Below are 22,697 nucleotides of genomic sequence, written 5' to 3'. Positions count from 1 at the left end.
TGTTTTCTTAATGATTAAAATTTTATTTATAACCAATAGAAGATAGTTGTGCAATTACATCTGCTGCTTAGCTTCTCTTCACTATTGATAATAAAAATTGTTCTCCTTCATGCACTTTGAAAACATGAGTTTAAAGAGAGAAGAGGAGACTCAAGTATTCAACAGCAGATATGTAGGCGTTTGCTGAAACTGGGCCAAGACATATGAGTTTTCTGATCAAAGAAGATAAAACTCAGTTTGGGGGGAAAGAATTGTTCTTAATGAGACTAACAAACAGTGACACATACTAGGAAAAATCAATAGCCCAGGGCACTAGCTTATCAGACCCAGAACAACTAGAGTGAGAATCAGCTCCCCTTTGAGAAGGCTTTATTCCAATTGCATGTAAAGAACATTCACTTTCACTGCTCTCCAGATCAGCTCCAGGAAACCAAGTCATTTTATTCTCATAAAAAAGCGAATGGGAAATCAACTTTCCTCTACTTCATGTACCAGCTAGATGTCTGTTCCAGCTACAGCACACTACACTAAACAAACAACACAGCTTTTCTGGTAGAAAACTCTAGGTCAATAATGCCCGGTGAGGCTCGCCTCAGAGGCAAAGCAAGAGCACATTTCTTATGAGAAGCATCATTAGGACTAATTCATTCACCTCACTAGAGAAGAGTGCTGGAGACTGTCAGGTCAGATCAGGTTTCCTCATGCATCCTATCATTATTTTCTCCTTTAACTCTATTTAAAATAAAGAGCCAAAATAATCATCCCATTCACAGTAACTTTTTTTTTTTTAATGGGCAAATAACCCAGGAATGTAAGTCCCATGTTTTCAACAGCTCTTTAAAGTACTTGGCATCTCAAAATAAACTGAGTTCTCAGTGGTTTCAATCAGTTATTTCAAAGTCACTGGAAATTAAATGGTTAAGGACCTCTTTAAAAAATTCCCAGAAAACAAAAAGAAAAAACATTGCTAGATGTCTCTGCATCTGTTTAACTAAATGATGTTACAAAGCAAAGTCTAAGTTTCTCTGTTTTTCTGAAATCTGGCTTAATACTTTAACAGCCCTAGGTTACTTACATGCTTTTACACATAGTATTTTTCTACAACAGCATTTCCTTCTCCAACAAAAATGCAGATTTCACACCTGATACAGTGCATGTAAAATAATTCCGTAAAAGAATAGGAAGGGAGTCTGTTTAGGTCCTGTTTCAATTTGGTTCCCCTCACTGGTGCTTAACACATCATAACGCATCCAGTTGAAGATTTTTTGGTGTTCTGGGACTTTTTTACTTTTTTTCTTTTGACATATTTGTTAAACACATCCCTCTCTCATCCTCGTATAGATCAGATGATATTTCATAACCCTTAAATTCCTACAAATCTTAATGCCATAAAAACAGGTTTCAAGGTGCACTCCGGTACAATTCTTAAGGAGGTGACAGGAAAAGTAAACAGAGATAGAAAAGGTGTGAACTTAATGTTTTTTACTTGTTAATTCTAAATTAAATATAGTGTTGTGAAATTGCCCGAGTGTCCTCCTCTCTCCTTTAAAAAAATCTAAATTTGAAACAAAAAAAGTATCAGTTGAACTTGAAAAGTTATACAGAGGAAATTTCAATATCCCTTCTCCCTACGCACAACGAACGAGTAAATAAATTTAAAGATCAAATACTCTAAATTATAAACTTATTATGTTAGTTTCTTTTTAAAGTTAGTTACTTTGGGAGGCAAAAGATTGATTTGTCTTTTCCAGGCAACCTCTATGTTGTAAAAGCTCAGCACAGATGGATTAGCAGCAGTGCAAATAGTTGACTCTATCAAACAATCCCAATCTTGTGTTTCTACTTGGGCTTTTCACCTAGACCAACCTTGTATGTGTAGAGATCTACTTCCACTCGCACTACATGGTTACATGGGCAGCTCTTTCAGCTTCTGCGTTTAGCCTTGTCCTTCAAATACAAGTTAAAGGGGCAGATTTACCATCTGAACAAGGTGCTTAAACACTAACAGCTTTGGTGGAGCAGACCTAGAAGGCTTGCAATAATTCTGCACATGCTTTTATACAGTTATTGAATATCCTTTCTTGAGACGAATACTTGACAAGGGACACAGCATGTGTTTCTACTCCCTTCAGGAATTGATATAAGGTTTGCTAGAAACCAGGGCAAAGGCAATATGAGTCTATCAACTGTGCAGTGTTCTTATTTCAAGCAAGCAGCTAGGTGATCCTTTACGTAGTATGACCACTCCCTGCCACTCTCAGGAATCTTTTAACAGACAACAGTAGCATTACAAATGAATCAAAAGTTAACGGAACATAGTAATATTGACATAAAAGTACAGAATTCACCTACAACAGAAATAAAAAAAAAACGACATATAAACAAAAGTCTACCTTTTATGCACTTAGTTCCAATCTGGCCATAACAGAAAATTACAAAATCACTTAAGTCACAAAAAAAGACATGATGAAATTCCAACTATCCATGGCTAAAGATCCCAAAGTGTATATCAACCTTAAGTATTTACACCAAATATAAACGAAAATCTAACGTTTCACAGCTTAAATGACTTCTAAATACCAAATCTGTACCACAGATGAGAGTACTTGCTGTATTATAACTCAGTAAGTGTGTGTCTTCCAACTCCTATGTGTGTCAGATATCACAGTTACAGCAGATCACAGCATAGGCATGTAACAACACCGAAAATTGTGCACACCATAAGCACATACTCCTTTCCTGTAGGCTTTCAATATTTTCGCATCTCTTGAAGTAGAGATTCATGGATGTGATTCTGTATAAACAAATACCAAAACAACAGGGAAATCACCAAAACAAACAAAATTTGGAACACAGAAACCATAGACAAGAAACCAAACTAGACTTGTACGAGGAGTATATTAGTGTCTGCCATGTATCAAGTAAATTATACTTCTAAAATTTATACAAGATTGGTGCCTGGTGCACTGATCCTTCTCTGATACATTTACATTACATAGAATTATGACCAACCTGAATCCACTACGTCTTTGGTTTGCTTTATTTGTCTATATCAACATGTACTCAATATCGGCCGTTTACAGGAAAACACACACACACAGGACATGGATTTGCTAGGATTCATCAGTCCTCTTTCTTGAGGTCCAGCTGATTTGTATAACTTCGAGGAAAACCGATTGACAAAACAGAACAAAACCCCAAAATAATCACCATGACATAGCCTTATTTTTAAATATTAACTTCTTATAACTGTATGCATTATGGTAAACATTAATCTTGTTCTCTGAAAGCTATTTTTAGGAAACACATTTACATTCAGGCTGAAATTCTTTAAAACCTTCAGCATGCTGAAAATGAAAAAATTAACCAAAGCAAAAAATGGAGTCTCAGAAATACTGCATCAGTCTCTAATGATAGCAAAATGGTTGAAAGATTTTGCAAGCTGTATCTGATCCAGTTTGAGTTTATTGGCAGAATCTTACAGGCAAGAGACTAAGCCACTTTAGAACATATAATTAAATGGTTAGGTTTTATTTAATATCCACATAATACTACTTTGAAAAGAAATCCTTTATTCTATCGCCGCTAGAACAAGAGAAATGCAGATTTTTCTCTACTGGCTGTCAAGTGAAGTCCCTTTTCTTTTTTCTTATGTACATGTGCTGTGTAAAATTCAGCAATTTCATTTCACAGAGTGTCTTTGGCATTAGACACAGTGTAATGCAACTGGAACTACTGAAGTTCATCTGATTTCACACCTAACTCATGCAGCCTCACAAATTACACATTACTTGAATAAAAAGAAACATAAATTGTCTAAGTTTTTCTGGAAATAAAGCTCATATTCCTTTGAGTTTTCCAATCAAGACAAGCTTGCCAGTGAACACAACACATGCTCATGTTTGGTAGTAAAATGTCCACATAGAACCACAAGATTTTCATGTGACTTGGTAGATTTTTCTGGATCAATTTTCTTTTTTCCTTAGAAAACACTGTATAATGACGACATTTAAAAATCATACTTCATGCACAACTTCTGTCTCAATATTGCGGAAAAGTAACAAAGACTTTCAAAAGGGGAGCAAGATTTTCAATCCTTCAAGTACATACGTATTTCTATCCACCTTAATATCTTCAACCAAATGAAGATAATTTCACAATTTCATCCAGAGCATCGCTGCATTCTAGATTTTTATCATCCCAGCCTCATTCTCCTACCATCCTGCTGCCAAAAATCCTTAAGCTATTTATTCCCACCTGGTTTTGATCACTTTCCAGTCTTTTTCATCTCTAGTGATAGAATCACAGAATGGTTTGGGTTGGAATGGGCCTTGAATATCATCTAGTTCCAATCTCCTTGCCATAGTCAAGGACACCTTCCACTAGGTCAGGTTGCTCAAAGCCACATCCAACCCGGCCCTGAACACTTCCAGGGATGGGGCATCCACAACTTCTCTGGGCAACCTGTTCCAGTGCTTCCCACCCTCACAGTGAAGAATAATTCCTTAGATCTAACCAAAATCTACCCTCTTTCAGTTTAAAGTCATTGTCCCTTGTCCTATCACTACACTCTGTGAGAAATAGTTCTTCTCCAGCTTTCTTGCAGGCCTCCTTTAAGTACTGGAAGGCTGCAACAAGATCACCCCGGAGCCTTCTCCTCTCCAGGCTGAACAGCCTCAACCCTCTCAGCCTGTCTCCATAGCAGAGGTGTTCCAGCCCTTGGATCATCTTCATGGCCCTCCTCTGGACTCACTCCAACAGGTCCATGTCCTTATGTTGGGTCTCCAGAGCTGAACACAGTATTCCAGGTGGGGTTTCATGAGAACAGAATCTCCTCCCTCAACCTGCTGGTCACACCTCTTTGGATGCAACCCAGGATACGATTTGCTTTCTGGGCTGCCAGCGCACATTGCCGGCTCATGTTGAGCTTCTCATCCACCAGCACTCCCAAGTCCTTTTCCTCAGGGATGCTCTCAATCCACTCTCTGTCCAGCCTGTATTTGTGCTTGGGATTGCCCCGACCCATGTTCAGGTCCTTGCATTTGGCCTTGTTGAAGTTCATAAGATTCACACGGGCCCACCTCTCCAGCCTGTCAAGGTCCCTCTGGCCAGCATCCCTTCCCTCCAGCATGTCGACTGCACCACACAGCTTGGTGTTTTCAGTCAGCTTGCTGAGGGTGCACTCAAATCCCACTGTCCATGTCGCTGACAAAAATGTTAAACAGCATCAGCCCCAATACCAACCCATGAAGTACGTCACCTGTCACATTCATTGCCTCTGCTTTTGAAGTCCTTCTGTTCCACGCCTCATCCAGAAATGCATGTGCTAAACAGAGAGACAGCCCTCAAATTGTTCTCATTTATTTCAGGGTAAAATGCTCTGCATAGTCTGGGATCATGAAATCAGAGTACTGATTTGAAAAACAGAGGTTATGGCAGAAAACTGGAATAAGACAACTGTACACTGCTCATCTTTGGTTCATTAAGGACTAATCTAGAGCATGTTTCTAGAAGCACAAGAGAAGCGGTATAAGGAATTCTGTCATAGCAATTTCAGTTGCTGAAGGATCTTCAGAAAGTAGTTCTGGGAGCACGGGGGGGAGGGGAAGGAGGGGAGAGTGAAGCCCCAAAACACACGTACCAGTCGTCACTGGTAGGGATAAATGATAAAATCTAGGGACATCAGAACATATTCATCTAATAGGACCAAATTTCTGTCCCAGGAAAAATTATCTCTAGAGGAAGTCTGTTTGAAGGATATTCACAGAATATATCTAATTACAACTCGACATACATTTTATCCTTTAGTCACAATTTATCTTCCTTTGATCACCTCTGTTTTGAGACTTCGTGCTTTCCCACTTTCATCTAGAATCCACACTACTGGATACCCCACACTGCCATGCCATTTTTCTGCAACTTCCTTTTCCCCTTAACAGTCAGTCAACACTAGCAAACACAGAGAGATCCAGCATGAAGTACAGTTCAACTATTGCCATTTCAGTTGCGAAAAGACAGAATTTTCAGAAAGAAAGAGTAATACATCAGTAGGTAGAACAAAAGAAAAAAAAGAGTGAGAAGGAGGTATGTATTCTGTTACATCTCCCTTTTAAGATGCACATCTTATTTTCCTCATCTGTTTCAGACTTCACTTCTGGCTGCAAGGGACAGCAGCTTCACTTTATCACCCACTGGTATTTAATACCAGCAAGATTTCTATTTCACCACCTTCTTGATAGCGACTTCCAGTCACTATTTTCAGTGGCAGCCTATTCAGTGGCAAAATGATAGGGACAAGAACACCGACATTAATGTCACAGAACAGATCATTACATTCCTGCCATATCCTGAAGCATAACAGGCTCTCAGCATCCAGGAATTATGGATGCAGGCAGCGGTTAACCAGCAGACACTCTCCCTTTTATAACAAAAAGTAGCAGAAAAATCTTCTTGAAAAGCTGATTCTTTATCTGTATCAATATTTTTTCTTATAAATCACAGAAAGAGAGACACTCCACAAGAATAGAAAATAACCTTGTGGATAAACATCCAATGTCACTTTAAGTATTGCAGGTCTGCAAATAAATTTTAGTTTTTCTCAATTTGGAATCAACTATTTAAACTGATATTGAAGTACATTGATTAATTTAATTAGACAGATAGTTTACTGCCTGAAGTTATTAGGAGCACATACACTCATGCCTTAGGTGACATATTCACTGTTTCTATTATTATTGTATGATAATTTCCATATCTTTTTTTGTAAGAAACTCTCCCTGGACTAAGTAATTGGTAGTTGTTCATGCATGTTTTAATAGTCTTCAAAAAGAAAAGGTTTCCCAATAAATGCTAGCTAGTAGGAAAGACTACTTGAACTGTATTTATTCCTATGGCAGATTTCCCTAGCTGGCCAATTAATTACAAGGTATGAGAGCCTTCTTAAAGTCACTTGAAAAAAAGAAAAAATACAACACATAACCTAAGAAGGACAGTTATGGTTCATTGTTCTTATCTTGAACTGATTCTGCTAATGTACACAGAACTGCTAAAAATGTTACATTTAATATTTCTAGTACAATGCTCTAAGTTACCAAAACTTGCAAATAAGGCTACATTTCTACATACTCATTTTCCCCTCGTTCAGCTAACAGAGATCACTTAATTAAAAGCAATGGCACAAAAGGTTTACATACTGTGCCTACTTGTAATTATGTGAAAAGTATACTGCTCTATATGTTCTGCACTCAGAGAAACCAAAATTACCTGAGGAAGTTACAAACCAACATGACAAATAAAACATCATTGTAAGGAAGCGATGCAATTCTTTCCACAAAAAAAAGTGACTGTAGTGCAAACATAAAGCTTATATGGGAACAAGAAACTGCACTTGACTCAACTTTTATCACTGAAGTCACCTATTCTGCAATGTTAATTTTGGTCAATTAGCAGCTCATCACACTGACAGTTTTTGCACATAGATGTAACAAATAATGGCAACAAATCAGTTTCAACAAGAACCTTTCTAATTGATGAGTTAGACTTGTTCATTCAGAAAAGCAATATGGCCCTCCAGCTACCTGAATTACAGGACTGAACAGGCAACGAATACTTTAATCTCTCCAGGTGTAGCAAAAGGTCTTCCTATAACAGTATTAAAACTGTTGGAATATTGAAGTGGAATTTGTAACAATTTCTTCAGATAGAACCATGCTGTAGACTCATGTCCTGGTTTCAGCTGGGACAGAGTTAGCTGTTCTAGATGTCTGCCAGTATTACAGCATTATAGTAGTACAAGACATCATAAGTACAAGAAATACTCTCTGTTTATGCAGAGCAGTAATGGGATCTACATTCTTGACTTTTACTTCTACCACTATCACCACTCCATAACTTCTAAAGAGCTGTAGCTACCGGGGTCATACCAATTAGCAAAGCATTAGAAACAGTGCTCAACAATCCAGCAACTTTTAGAGGCTTGCATTTGGTTTGGATTAGCTAAAATCTTAATGCACACAGAAAACAAAAGTTTGAACCTGTAGAACTGTAATGAAAATGCTGGCAGTTACATTTCTAGATGAAACCTCACCCACCAAAGAGGCAATAATATGACATTTAATAACACGTGATTTTGCTCTACTTGTGAATACTATTTCTTTTTGCCTACACGTGTTCTTTGAATCGTAGAGCTTTCTCACACTCCTCAAGGAGAGGAGACTATTTCTAAAAAGATAAAATATATTCAAATTTAAGGTTGTGAAAAAGATATTGCCAGAATAATAGAAACAAATGAATCACAAGCTAGTAAGCTATGACAGAAAAATTAATTGATGGAACCTCACTTGCGTTGTCATAATTTCATAGCACTAACAATTGATCAGCAACTGTTTTAAGATGGCACTAATGGCAGAGAGGAAGAAAAAGCAAATTGTTCAAAGTTTTTCTGGATGTGTATGGTATGGGATACTGCTTGATCTAACAGAGCAGTTGGAGAAGTTACCTAGCAGGAATTCACAGTATATACACATGAAACAAAAGCTCTTGATGAAATATTCTGTCCTAATCTACTGCTTCTCATTCAAGCGTCTGTAAAAAAAAACAATACCCAGAGGTTAAGTTAACAAGCTATTTCCAGAAACTCAACAAGCTAAAACATGAAGAGTGACCCAACAGCAGCTGAGAATAGGGAATTAATTGTCTGTTTGAATATGGCAGTGAATCGAGCTCACTGAAATAGGGAACTTCTTAAGCATGACTGCCCTCTTTCTTAATTGGCTTTTTTTTCCCTGTGCCATCTTTGCGGTAAAATTCTTACATACTTTGTTTGTTTGTTTTCTGGTACAACAAGGTGTGACTTCACTTATCTTACTTCCCTATCCTGTTTTATCATTCTATTCTGTCCCGATTTTTAGTGGCATATTTCCTCCCGCTCAGTATGGAAGCTAGAGGAATGAATGGAGAAGAGTAACAGTTTGTTATGCTTTTTTTTTTTTTTCCATTTTTATTTCTTCAGCAACAACCAAGCAGTGCTTCGAAAAATTTTTAAAGAAAATATCCCCCCCAAAAAATTAGAGTCTAAATGAGTTTGACTTTCTCAGTAAGCTTAAACAAATTGCAGCAGTTATTCCTAGAAAAACATGTCAGTACAATGAAGAATAAACATAGCATGTTGTTGAAGAACATTTTCTTGGCAATGTATGCCAAAATCAGATATCAGAGATATTACAGCTATTATGAAGTTTTTTATCAAAAACTAAAAATCCATAATCTGTAACCACTAAAGCCTGCTGTAATGCAAGTCATATGGTATTTCAGAGACAAAACCCCCCAAAAAATAAAACTATAGTAAACATTTCAGTAGTGTAATTATATTGAGACAACAAAAGGGTAGAAGCAATAACTGCCGTAGCTTCCAACTCTAAACCACAAAGTGATGAACAGTTTGTCAATAAAGTTACCAAAATATTGTCCTTGGTGCCTGAAAAACTATGCTAGTGTACAAATACATAAAATAATGAGAGAGACTCGGTCCTTTCATTATGCGATCATACTGTGCCGTGGGTCTTTTCCTCCCTACGTGTTTAAAGGGGCTATCCCATATCAAATAGGATTAATTTTGACCTGAACGGTACATTCTGAATTTTCTATGCCAGCAGCATTCAGATCTGTTCAGATCTATTGCCTAATGCATAACTGCTCACTACAAACCATCAAACTCATATCATTTGTGATAAGAGCTGCAATTGTACCTTGCCTCCCTGAGAGAACAATGCCTATGTGCTAATCTAATGTATACTTCTTTCCAATACAACTTGCATATCATTAAAGCAACTCTCCTTCCAGTGTATTTATTTTTTTCTTTACTTTTCCAGTTAATAAGCAAAGCCTATGTTATTCACTTACCTAACATATCATAATAGCAGGATAATTTTCTCTGTTTGCAAACATTAAATATCCACAGTGTTCAAACATGAATTGGTGTAGCCAGTAGTGCAGCAATGTAAGATTTTGAATAAGGTGGGATATTTAACATATCTTGATACAGAAAGGATTAAGCCCCAATTCCATGTTTTGAAATATGGAGGATCTGCATGATTGGCAGAGATAGACACATCATTACAAAGAAATGGTGCATTCCACTTAATGATCTAGATTCCTAATGACATCGGATGCCTTTTTATTCTCTATCAAGTAACAAGGTCTCCTTTGGATTTATTTTTTTTTTCTGAGAGGAATCATTTACTCAGTCATCTTTTCTAGGAAAAGCTGAGTATAAAAGAGTGAAAAAACCCATTGATCAGCTCTATTAATTTTGAAAATTTAAGACTGTTCTCAGAACAATACACTATATATAGGAAGTCTCATGACTATCATAAATATTTATCTTAAAATCCCACTTACTAGAACCATTATATCACAATGTAAGTTCTCATCAAAAGAAACAAAACTAAAAGAGTTTCCAGATTGAGTGTTGTTTGGAGTTCAGTGTAATGTAACAGAAGTTGGAAAACAATTACACTTTCATGACTAAGTGCAAAACTTCCATTTTAGAATGGTACTGTTCTTAATATTTCCTACAGTTTCTTATTTGACTTTTTAAAAATCTGTATTTTTCTGTTAAGAGATCTGAGACCATAATTTCACTCACAGAGAAAAAAAGGACAAAAAGACTCAGAAACGTCTCACAGCAACGTGTTGCACCCAGACTCATTGAAGATGGGCTGCCTGACATAAGCAAGCTTCTGAACTACGTTAGAAGAACAGGACAAGATCTACTCCATCCTGTTCAATGAAGCTGCAAAGCATCACTCATGCCCATTCTTAAGCAGAGGCATTAATGCCCAACACCTCACAAGGTACTCTGTGGCACAAACTAGCAAATTTAGTGCATGGAAGTCTCAGCAAAAGGCTTTCAGGTTAAAAAAAAAAAAGCTGGCAGCTAAGAGGACATTTTAAGCTTTAATGAGCATGTTAACGACCTAAATCAAAATGAAGAAACCCATAACCCCAGACACTCATTAATTCTGTACAAAATCTATTGGCCAGAAATCATTAATGTTGCGAGAAGCTTCTGTAGGTGTAGCGATTTTAATCAACTCTCAAATCTTCTGTAATTATACACTTATGGCACAGGTTATTTTATTTATTTGGGTTTCAACAGAAGTATCCATCTCAGATGCTGGATTATTAATAGAACTAAAAAATATTACAGACCCGATACATTACTTGACTTACAAGGTAAACATCATTTTTTATAAAGTGTAGTTTTACTCGGCTGTAAAATACAGTTGTTCTGCTTCCACAGTTGTCATCTTAAACACACTGACAAAAGCCTCTAAAATCAGAATACAGTATATGATTAATCCAGCTACTCTAAATTTTGTTAGCTTTAGTGACACCAAAAGCAACAGACTTGAAGAAATGAAAATCTTAGTTATTTAATGTACAGTTTAAAAGGTATCTTAAACTATCCATAATAGCGTTGATCTTTTGGAAATTGGAGGGACTAGCGGACTTCAGAACAAAACCCAACACAGTTGTAAGCACGAGAGGCATAAAGAACAGTTAATCAGCTAACTAGCTCATTTCATTTGTAGGTGTGTGAAAATCATTCAGCCTCTTCAGCAGATGAAAAAGAAAATGGAGTCGAAAACCCTCCTTCAATTGTGTGAAGCCCACATAAAAATCAGACATAATAGTGCTTGTGCTTAGGCAATAGCTTTTTAGATAAAAGAAAAAAAATGTCTAACTCTCCATACCAATCTGCTAAATATGCCTGCCTGAGGCACATATAGGACACTCACTCAAAACATGATTCTTTGCACTGGAGAATCATCATGCCTGTACATTTCTTCATGAAGCTTTCTAGAGACAGCTCTCTTAAAACACCACCTCATAAATTCCATAGATATTAACCAGTTGGTAGACACAAAACCAGTTTTCATAGCTACATGCACAAATTTTAAGTGTGAAAGCTCTTAATTTCTTCATCAGTCAACAGTATTAGTCATGTCTATTGTCTGTTTTTCTAGTAGCCATGTAGCTGGCATATCTTAAAGAAGGCATTACAATTTTTTGTGCCATAGACAAGCTGAACATAGAAGTCTGACATGAGATTCTACAGGCTTTTGAAATGGAGAAAAGAATTCAACTTCATACCTTCACATCTCAGCAACAGAAAAGCAGTTTCTCAACAAGCACCAAACAAGGCAAGAAGGACTGAAAGTTTGGATTTACAGTTTTACATAAGCAAATGATGGCAGAAAGAATGGTATCAAGAAAGAATATTGCAAATGGCAGTTCATTATGGATATTCCAACTTCTTTTCTTGTTCACTACACAAGAGCTTGAGAATGGATCCAAATGTGATCCAAAGTTGGAAGAATTTGGAGACATTTTTATAACTGCATTTTTAAAAACAAAAACAAAAAACAAACAGATAGGTAAAAGCATGTTGCAAAGATGGAGAAGTTAAAATAGGAAGACATGAAAACGCCCCAAAATTAGATTCTGGGTGTTGAACAAGTCCTATAATTTTATGAAATTGTAGAGTGCATAAGGAGTTGTTAAGATTTAAAAATAAGTATAATAAGTCTTTGTCTATACATTTTTAAAATTTGAATTTCTTCCCTCTGAACGTTTCAATTCACAACTGTTTATTTGAAACAAGAATGTTTTCCTAGAGATTCACCTAACTCACTCCCTGCCCCTTCTCCACTACTGGCCGTTTAGATCCAGTAAAGCTCTATGAGCTCAGAAAATACTCTGGTCTGAATACCACACTAACAGAGTTGTTAGGCAAAAATCAAATTGCAAAGCAAAACCAATGCAACTGTTAATCCTTGGTGCAAATTCAGAAGTCTAACTAAGGATAGATTTGGCTGGTAGGAGCTTTCTTTCTGGCAACGGTACAGAGAAACTGAAAAGAATATAGCTCAATTTCCTGATCTTAACACAAGCTTTCTAGAGATAGTAACTTAAAAGAAAAAACCCACAATAAAAAATTTCTTAATAACTATGAAATAAACTGAATTTTCTCTGAAGTCACCGAGACAGAATGAGTCCTTGAAGGATGGTAGCCTCTCTTTCACAATTTTAAATATAGAGCTCATTAAAAGAGAGAATGTTTTAAAAGTAAAATGTTACCATTAACATGCAAACCCTCAGCTTCAGAATTCCCAGGAAAGTGATGAAAACTCCCTTCTAATCATGCACAGCAACCCCAATTCATGGCAAGTCAAGTGAATCTCATTATCACATCCTTTGCACACTATGGATGAGGTTCCACTTTGCAGCAGTAAACAGGAACGAGTGGGCCCCTTCACAGGAGGAATGAATTTTGACAAACGATGACTGACAGCTATAGTCTTTGTCCAAACAATGGACAAGCTATTTGCAGATCCTTGGAAGAGAATGGCTCTTAAAGTGAAAAGAAGATGGCCTCTTGTGTGAGACTTTTTTTCTGTCTTTCCATGGTCCTTCTTATAGCTCCTTATGTGACAAACTGGGATCGGGGATTTTTTAAATTACTGATCCTAAGAAAGACTTCAGGAAAATAGAATCATGAAATTTAAATTCAGCTGATACAGTAAATACATGCTTTGGGGAAATACCAGTCATTTTTGTCAGTTTTTTCCTCTAGGATAAATGCTAAATATTAGCTTTAAGAGAGACAGAAAAAAACCCAAGTCATAACTGGAGTTCTCTTGGATAGCACTTCCCTAAGGAAAAAGTCAAGGTCTTTCATAATTGCTGTAATTGTTTTTGATGTTGGGTAAGTTAAGTGATAAAAACAGGCCACAAAAATGTTGCATTTCAATACAAGAAAATTCTCAGTACATGCCCTCCAGGAACACATCTCTGTTTATAGTTCGATCAATCAATCTTTTAAAAAGCGCTTTCTTATTTTTACCTTTAAAGCAAGTATTTTCATCTAATGAGATTAACAAAGCTGAAGCAGCACCTGGGCTGCAAAACACTGGCTGTATGTCAGATCTTCACAAGTACAGGAAAAGAAGCTGGTCCCAAGGCACTGGTATAACTGGTATGGCATATATGATTACATCCCACTTTTGAAATCTGCCTTTGACTTTAGATGTGAGAATCTGGCCCAGAGAAAACAAGATAGGCAGAGCATGAAGGAAGGAATCATCCGAGAAATGCTTAGGTCCAACATGGAGATAGGGAAGCTGAGGACAAAGACCAGCTCTCCTCTGGAAATCACTGCAGCACTTGCATACAAAATGTGTATCTATATTGCCATCGGCCTCTCCCTGTGCCAAGGCTCCCCTGTCTCCTTTACCAGACTGCTGTAGCTGAGCCAGAGGAAAGCCACCACACTTTGGATGACGTTCGGCATTTCTCTCTAGAAACATCCTGATGTATGTGAGATTTCTTCTGTGTCCAACAGTTTTTTGCCTCAGAGGGCAAAAAGGGGATAAATACAACACAAGATGGAGAACATGCAGCAATAAAAACTAAAACATAACCCTTAAGAGTAGTACAAAGTTTAGAAGAAGTGACCAAGATGGCAAAGTACACGTACTTTACAGCAAACCAATTCACCACTGGGTCATGAGGATTGACCAGATCTGGGCACACCCACTGTGCAGCTAATCACAGCCAGGGTTGGTGTAATTTACAGTCAGCACGTTAACTTCTCTTGTATGGTTCTTTCTTCAGAGACAACCTCTTCCCTCCTTTCTTTCCAACAACTACGTTCTTTCCCCTCCTCTGCCCCCAGGAATACAGCTTTTCCATTAAAATACCTGGACAGCTTGCCAGCAAGCAAGTACGGAGAGATGCAACATTTACAGAGCAAAATAAATAGTTTTCTCTTTATTTCATCCAACAAACTGCTAGCCTCCACTGCCACGGCAGAAACAGCTTTGCGTCTCTGCTGAGAAGTGTCCACTGGGATCTCCCTCTGTGCAGAAATCCCAGACTCCCAAGCATAAGACACTGACTACAACCCAACCCTAGGCTTTATGGAGGGCATTAATACACTTAGCTCAGCTGTTAAGTTTTACACCAGAGCTCATCTGCAAGTTAAAAGGTTTTAACAGCAACTAGCCATCATCAGAAGCAAAAGACAGGACTTCTGAACTGTTTATTTAGCATTACCAGCAGACTCAACCTAGGAAAGCAATGCAAGCTCCATCGCATGAGTGTTTTCTCAGTCTTTGCCAATTGTTTTCACTGGATGACCTGCTATACAATGTTTGTGCCTTGTTTCTTCCCCTACGTTTCCTTCTCTTGGCACGTTGTCACAGCACATATCAGGCTGTCAGTTCTGACATCCCAACTTTTTATAATAAGAGGAAGGGCAGTGATGGGTTTCATCGCCGACACACACACTCAGGAATAGCCAGCAAACCCTCTGTAACCCTTACAACTTCTGAGTGTTGCTATCAAATCAAACGCAAAGGCAGAGAACAGAACTATTTGAGAACAGGTGATGTTACTGCCTTTTTCAGGAGACAGCCTCTTGACCTACTGAGGCCCATGTGTTCCAAGAAACTCAAAAGCTGTAATAAGAGAAGTTTTAACTCCTTAGGGCATCACTCGAGAACAGGGACACTGTGCGAAGCCAGCTGCTGAACACTCAGGCTTGGTGCTCAGTGACAGCTCCATGCCTTCCTGAAAATACAGAACTAGAGAATCATAAAACCCAACTGTTTAAAGAAGCAGCGTAAGGAATAAAGGCAGCAAAGGTGATTGAAAGAACGCCTGGATGATTCAGTTTGCCACTGAGTCGTAAAAGAGCTTGGGGGAAGAAAAAAATCCACAATCCAAACTCACAGATTTTTGCTAGTGAAAAAAATCTATTTAATTTCCAAGATATTTTATGGCTCTGGGATTATAAATGTTGAAAATAAGCATTGCTACAAATTGAATATTCAAAATTTCTGCAAAACTTTGGATATAAAAACTGATGTGTTGAAATAAAACTTTAACTTCAGAATTCTGAAATGCAAGAATAAGGGAAAAAATCCTGGCAAAATTTTATTTAAATGTTAAGTCTTGTATCTCCAGTGTTTTTCCTTTCAGTGTAAATATATGCTTTACCTGCACAGAGCTTAACAATCCTCAAAACACCTGATTTCAGAATCTGTATTTCAGCTCCGGTTCAGACAGACATTAAACTCAAGTCAGCACACGTTGTTCAGCGTTTGAAAGAACGTGCTGGTCAGCTGCCACTCAGCAGCATCTGGCAGCACCGCTGCTGCCCATGCAGGATTTGCTTCCCATGACTTCTCCTCTAACCTTCTTTCTGACTTTGAGAGCGAAGCTCTCTTCCTTTCAAGCTCAATACTCTCAGCCTAGGTGACTTCAATTTCCACTTTAATGAACGTCTTTCCAGTGCTTCTCATTAACCTTCCTTTTCACTCTCCAGCTCTGGACTGTCTTTCACAGTCACTGGCTTGTTGATTCAGGGCCTGACCCAGTAAACTTGTATGTGCTCATGAATAATTTCACTCCTGGGAATAGCCAGGCTGACTTCTGTACAATTTCTCCCAGAAGTTAAATTTCATGCATGGATATGGTGAACAGGATAGGGGGGTTTTGTTTGATTTTTCTTCTTTCTGACCTTTCAAGTCTTGGTTCTGGCATCTTCAGTATTACTGACATCTATTATTTTATTTTTAGACTTTCAGGTGCATTCATTAGAGTATAGTGAATAATTTATGAAGCATAATTGGAAAATATTGGGGTTATATACATGGTATATTACAGGTAAGTACATACAATTATACATTCTTTGAATGTTTTTTTATTCCATTTGATGAATTTTAAATATTTTCAAGAAAAAACAAATTGTTATCAAGTTCATGAAATGTAATATTCAAATTTCCAATGGCGCTACACAAAAGAAGTTGTGCACTGCATGACTTGTGCATACCTTCCATGCAACAAGTACACATTGGAATGGAACACACCCATTAACACACAACATTTGTGTTTACTCTCTGAACATTCACCCTAGTTAAGCTCAGTGTTTTGACTGTAAAAACAAACAACAGGAGAAATGGAGTGAGACCAAGAAGATTTATTTAGAAACCTGAATACTAATTTGCAGACAAGTTTTTGCAGTATTTAACCAGCTTTAGTTTTGTGTTAGTCTCCTTACATTTGTCATAAGCAACTTTATCCTGCCTTCTTTGAACTATTTCCTAGTTTTGTAATTCTTTATCCTTTTCCACCTCTTTAATCATGTTTCCCTCATGTCCCTATGTTCATCCATGCACTTCCACTATTCTACCCTCACAATCTACTTTACGTTCTGTTCTATTTCCCTCTCTTCATCTTTATAACCTACTGATTTTTATACTATTTAACTTTTCATTCTTGGTCCACCACATTTTCCCTTTCCTAATTTGCTTCCTCCCCATCCCTGGGCATCTAGACTTTGAGCTCTATGCAATTTAAAAAATCCAGTGTCATAACTGGTAAAATGAACCTTTAACCCTTATTCTCATTGACTTTAATGTTAGAACTAACCTTGAATTTTAAAAAATACTCTAAATGTGGATTTCAGGGCAACTCCCTAAGAATATCTTCATGGCAGTACATATTCCTGCAGAAGTATTTATTATTAAAAATACAAATATACATGCAATATTTTTATAACATGTAGTTTTATTTGTACAGAATGGAGAGACTGAAAACATTAAAATACTAACATTTGATTCCAGAGGAATTAAGATAGAAAGCTATCCACGTGGTAAGAATTAAATAGCATCTCCACACTTGAAAATCATGATAGCAAAACTAGTATTCTATGTTGGAAGCTGAACAGAGTGGATTATCTCTACTGTTTGACAAGGTGGCTGACAGTAATAACTACACTAACATCCCAGAACATCCTTGATCTCATCACTTCACCTCTTTGATTTTACAATGGCTGTACCTTCAAAATTAAATCTTGCTCTCATCATTGATGCTGTCGAACGTGAAGACAATGCCCTGCACTAATCCGAGAGCAGCAATTCAGTGCTGTTCCCCTGCCTCAGAAGCCACTGGTTAGGGAGCTTTCAATAGAGAACAAATCAGAATCAAACAACAGAATATTCAGATACACTGCAACCAGTCAACTCAATCACATAAAGAGATACTCATGCATTATTCATTCTATGAAATCTGGGAGCTTTTCCAGAGAATATGCCACAGACTAGAGATAGGGTTTATCAACTGCTCTAAATCAGCATGTTTTATCCAATACAATAACAATTTATTTACTGAGGATATTTATACCATCAGAGGTTTTCCAGGCTTAATTGATTCTTTTCATCAAGATCCTCTGCACTGGGAAAATCGACTCACAAAGGAATGTGAAAAGAGACCGTGCTGAATATCCACAAAATGATTTAGATAATAATGAGGTAAAGTTATGGATCTGTTAGTGTTTCAATTAACAGACTCTTTTTTTCTTTGGAGATATTCTGCAAGGCTATCCTCACTTAAAGGATGGCAAAAATAGTTTTGCCTTTTAGAAAACAATTTCTATGGACTTCAATAGTCATTATTCACCAAAGCTACAGTTAGACAAGTCAGTTTGTAAATATACCACTTAAATTGACAAAAAAAAATCTTCACACAAAAAGCTAACGTAAAATGAAAATTTTAACTACTGGTGTATCAAGAATGATACAAATATAGACCAAGCACAATCCAGACAGTACTTTTTTCCTAAGCCTGCAATCAACCACTTCGGTGAGGTGAGTTTTACCACAGCAAGAAAATAGGAGTAGGTTAGTGTTTATCGTTGCAGATCAATAAGTTTAAATATTGCCAAGGCCAAACTTTAAAAAGCATGACACAAACACTTAAAAGTAATTATTCTAAAAATGAGATTATTAATAAAACAGTCAATGAGGCAATTCATTTAGCCTTAAATATCTCGATTCCAGGAGCTAGTGTTTTGAAACATAAAAACATTAACTCATGAGAGATAAAAACACTGCACAATTTAAATGACCGGATCTACACCAGTCAGAAAAGCTGGAGCCACCAGTATGCCACAGCAGTAACTCTGGCTGCATTAGTAGAAAGCCAGATCCTTGTGCCAGTCTGAAGCTAGGGAAATCAGGAGGACATAATTAGCATTCCTTTTAATTGTAACAGAAGCTAATACAAGAGGGAAACACTCATAGAACACATTTTGTTCTGATTGAAAAGAATAATTGAAGAAAAAGGTTTTATATACAAAAGCAAGGACACTTCCTAATTACCTATCTTGAGATGGCTAAGTGCCTAGTAGCAGTGTGAAGAATTCTTCTGTTGTAGATGATGTTGGGATAAATCACAATGAAGAGGAAAGTCAGCACAAACTCCTTGAACATATTGCAGCTGTTTAATTGAATAAATGCAAGCAGATGTTGCTGCAGCAGGTAAAGAATTTCCACCTTTAAAGACAGACAACATGATTAGGGAAAATGTTTTCATTTATGTGTGAAAAGTCTGTATGTACAAAGTTTTGCTTCTCTGAAATCCTAGAAAAATTAGCCTCTCTGGTAAAGAGATTTTTCCTCTTTTTTTTTTAAAAGGATTACTAACAGATTCTAGTGTAATGTAAAGGGTATTTGTGATATGATATTTCTAACTAAATTATTTTAAATCCTTTTGACACAGAATGCCATTCCTGCTAAGCACTGGCCAGAATAGAGCTGAATGATGAAGCAGCAGGGTGTCAGGGTACTAAGGAAATAAGAAGCAGAGTTCTGCCATCACCTGTTGTTAGATCCTAGCTCTCCATGCCGTACTCTTTGTTCTCTGAATAGAGCTAACTTCTCCACAATACATGTTCTTGTCCACATGTTTCTTGTCTGCAGGTTTTTCACCACAACCAAAGGAGCTTATTTGGTTTTTTTTTGGTTGGTTGGGTTTTTTGAGGTGTGTGTGTTCTCTTGTATTAAATCCAAAACTCCTTTTCTCTGGAAAGGTAAATGTTCTTAAGTTTTAAATACCCCAAGCTGCTCTTTTCGAGGCCACTTTTTCTAAAGCCTAGTTTGACAGTTTCTGAACCCATCCCTGAACTAATCTGTCTGCAACTAGCACCATAGCCAGACAATAATTGCATGTCCTAGTAAGTCGCACTAGTCCCAAAGGACTTAGTCTTTTAAGGCAAAATAACTTGGAGAAGGGACAATATGCAAAGTGACAGCCGATTAAAGAATGATGGAAATTAAAAGTTTAAAAAGCATGAGAAAGCAATTAACCAAGGAACAAAACGATGTTTCTAGACATATAGAAGTTCAGAGTCTGAGAGAATCAAAGGCTCCTAGAAAAAATGAAAATAAAAAGGCAAATAGGAAAACTACTTTAAAATGAAAGTTTTAATCTTTTTTTTTTTTGTAAAGACTGTAAGATAAGTGCTATTTCGACTCCCAGTCAGAGCTTGGGAGCTTGTACAGGGACAGAGATAGGAGCATTAGAAGAGGCAATACGAGTACAAAGTCATGCAAGAACCATCAGCAAGGCTCTAGTGCCAGACTGGACTCCACTGACAGTGGTTTGCCTGTTTCATTCAGGATCCAAATAAACTGTCAAGATACTAATAAAATATTCAAATGAACTCTGAGAACTGCAATTTAATAGCTTCCTGGTCTGAAATGCAAAACAGATCAATAGATTGATCTCCACCTTTATTTAGTCTTAAGTCATTCTACATATTTTATATGGAGGAAAGAAGTAGCAGTTCTTTCCTAGATGCCAAGGGATTTTTTCTACTCTACTCCTTGTAACAAAGTCCATCACAAGAGTTTGCTAAAGAAAATGCAGTTACAGATGAGAGGTAAGACACCTCTGCTCACTAAAAGTGCAGACAAATAGAGCAGAGAAAGGGCTTTTTAGAAAGGAGTAAATGAAGTGACTAAATGTTTAAGTGGTATAAAATTTCACTAGAATAAAATATAGTTGAGGAAATTTGAAATATCTAGAGAAGACAGTTGATCAAGTATCATGACACAAGTGGATATGTGACATTTACAAATGCAAAATAATGCAGAAATTATATCTACTTGCATGTTATGTCAGATTTCCAACCAACTGTACCTTAGAATAAAGACCTAGACATTGCTGTGAAAAAAATCAGGAAGACCATTTACTTCTCCTACAACACTAGATAAAAACCCAAGATAATTAAATATGAGATAACATCTGGAGAAAATGAAACCATGGTATAAGTGAACAGTACAGTCTCCTCTATAATAACCCATGTTCCTTTCACCTTGTTTTCAACTAACAGCAGGAAGAGAAGCTGCAAAATGGATATGAACTGCTTTAGACAAATAAGACAAACTTTTTTTCCCCTGAGACTTTAGTCAATCTCCAGTTGAATGAAAGATTTTCATCAAGGACTGTTATATTTAATGTATGTGCTAAAATGAAGTAATGCATGGCTCAGCAAATTAAGATCTTGATTGTTGTCTGGGCTCAATGACATTAAACAAGTTACTTAACCTTTCTTTACCTCAATTTCCTAGCCTTTTTAAGAGGGTGAAGCAGTTTTTTGTTCAAAAATCTCAGGCAGAAACCAAGATGTTATGATAATTATTAAAAAATTAATAAGCATTTAATTAAGCTAATTCTAAAAGTTATTTCTAAACCCTTAATTCAGTGTAGATGAAAACATCATTTGTAACCAGACAACCATGTGAGTGGAAACCAATATAAATCAGGAAAAGCTATTCCAGTAACAGAAACTGTAGCTACATCATTAAGAACAATTTTAAATGTTTATGGCTTTCGTAATCACTTGCATTTTATTTTCAAACTTTTTTTATTAGAACATCGACTAGTCATTATCCTAGCACAACTAAAGTGGGACAGAATCAATGCCCTGTAGACTGTCTCCTTTGCTGTTTGTGATAAACACTGTCTAACAAGTTAGAAAAAATCCATTTTGATACAGCTTCCCAATTAGATCTGTTAAATGTATTTTGAATGACTAGATTTTGTTTGGTTTTACACCTAGATATGTTGCTTAAGGTAATACTTTTAATGGAAGAGTATTGTACCATTTCTAGTCACTTTCCTTATCAAATTTCAAACTAAACAAATTAAATTGTAAATGTTTTCTTTGGATTCAGTGCAAGTTAGTATGTACTTGGTAATTTTTAGCATTCTAGTCACTAATTTTCACAGCAGCAGCTGACCTAGATGCACACTTAGGAAATCATATCATTAATGCCATGATACCAAACGAAACGAGCAAACGTTAGCAACTCTCAGTAATGCCAGCATCATTCAATCATTTCACAAAGGCAATTTTAATAGACTCATGGAATGGTTTGGGCTGGAAGAGACGTTAAAGATCATCTAGTTCCAATCCCCCTGCATTGGGCAGGGACATCTTCCACTAGACCAGGTTGCTCAAAGTCTTGTCCAACCTGGCCTTGAACGCTTCCAGGGACAGAGCATCCACAACTTTTCTGGCCGATCTATTCCAGCGCCTCACCATGCTCTTTGTAAAAAGAGTTTCTTTTTCATGTCCAATCTAAGTCTACTGTCTTTCAGTTTAAATCCATTGCCCCTTGTCCGATCAACTACAGGCCCTGGTAAAAAGTCTCCATCTTTCTTATAAGCCCCCTCTACCTAGTGAAAGGCCACAGTAAGATCTCGCCAGAGGCCTTGTTCAGGTTGAATGCAAAAAAGTTTTCTACACATTAATTTTCAAAGTATCCACTTCACTGAAATGC

This window comes from Tauraco erythrolophus, chromosome 13, assembly GCF_009769465.1.
Source record: "Tauraco erythrolophus isolate bTauEry1 chromosome 13, bTauEry1.pri, whole genome shotgun sequence".
Lineage (NCBI taxonomy): Eukaryota > Metazoa > Chordata > Aves > Musophagiformes > Musophagidae > Tauraco > Tauraco erythrolophus.
Note: the sequence above shows the minus strand (reverse complement) of the source record.